This window comes from Notothenia coriiceps, unplaced genomic scaffold (genome assembly GCF_000735185.1).
Source record: "Notothenia coriiceps isolate Sejong01 unplaced genomic scaffold, NC01 NC01_scaffold00027594, whole genome shotgun sequence".
Classification (NCBI taxonomy): domain Eukaryota; kingdom Metazoa; phylum Chordata; class Actinopteri; order Perciformes; family Nototheniidae; genus Notothenia; species Notothenia coriiceps.
Window position 1 is genome coordinate 1,178 of NW_011360295.1, and position 1,198 is coordinate 2,375.

Genomic DNA, 1,198 nt, shown 5'->3' on the forward strand with positions numbered 1-1,198 from the left:
CGCCCTTTTGGCCCTTTTGTTTGTTCAGGCCTTCCATTTTTCTCTATCTGTTATACAATAAAACTATTTATAATTATTACCAATTCCAACTGGTGTATGTTGCTTTCCTCTTCCCCTAGTTGGGACGTAACAAACACATATTTAGCTTTTATTGTGCGAATGTATTTACATTAAAACATTCCTTTGACACTCATAACATTCCTTTGCCAGGTACGCACATCCAAAATAAATCTGTAAAAGCAGAATTTGAACACTGTTTCTGTGCTCCTACGATATGTGTGTACATTGTGCTACCTGTATAATAATATATATATAATATATTATATATATAATAACAGTCTTATAGAGAAATGAAAGCACCTGATTGGTTGGATGAAAGAGTTTTTATTGAGAAGAAAATTAAGCGAACAAGCGATACACAAACACAGAATCAGTATAAGAACAATTTATAATGTTGAAGTATTTGATGTCATATTTAGCTTGAACAGGAATCTGGATTGAAGGGGAAGAAAGGCCTGCAGACAGACAGAGCTGTGGTTATATCACTTCAATGTTCTCACACCGTTTGATTTACAGAAGCATTACTGATGCCCTGGATCTATTTTCTCCGGCCTCGGCTCTCAGTTGTTCTGCTTCCCCGCTGATCCCTGCAGCACACAGACAGGAGGAGTGTTTTTAAGTTACATTCATTCACGTAATGGAAAGCCTGTTTGATTCATTCAGAAGTGAACCGACCTGCAGCCTCCACAGCAGGAAGGCCACGCCGGCGCCGTAGACGCTGCTCTTCACGATGAACACAACGTACGACAGTTTGGCCGCCTGGGTCGTCTTCAAGTATATCTCTGAAGGAACATTTAGATATTTAGAGACATGAAGAAGAGACATATATGAACTATGGTTGATATTATACATGAGTACTAAGCCTACTGCATGTGTGTCGTTTACACTTTTGGAGAAAAGGCTTATTTTGTTGCTATTTGTTTCACATTTAATTCCTCACAACAGACTCTCTGTCCTTAGACCCTCACAGGAACAATTAAAAACTTCAACAATAAAAAACAAGTTGTTGTAAAAACATTGCACAAAGAAATGTTGACTTACAAATTAAAAAGCTTTAAGAAATGTGCAAAAATAGGAAGAGGTAAAATGCAATGTTACTAAAGAATAAATAAATGTGCAATGTCCTCAACTTCAAACG

General features: G+C 37.1%; 1 long non-coding RNA gene across 1 annotated transcript; it reads right to left on the reverse strand.

The window, feature by feature from the left end:
* Nucleotides 1-368: 368 nt before the first annotated feature.
* On the reverse strand, nucleotides 369-1,001 carry LOC104957713 (uncharacterized). Its single transcript, XR_799691.1, has 2 exons — nucleotides 736-1,001; nucleotides 369-647 (listed from the first exon to the last, which is right to left on the reverse strand). It is a non-coding gene; the product is annotated as an uncharacterized lncRNA (long non-coding RNA).
* Between the last annotated feature and the right edge of the window lie 197 nt (nucleotides 1,002-1,198).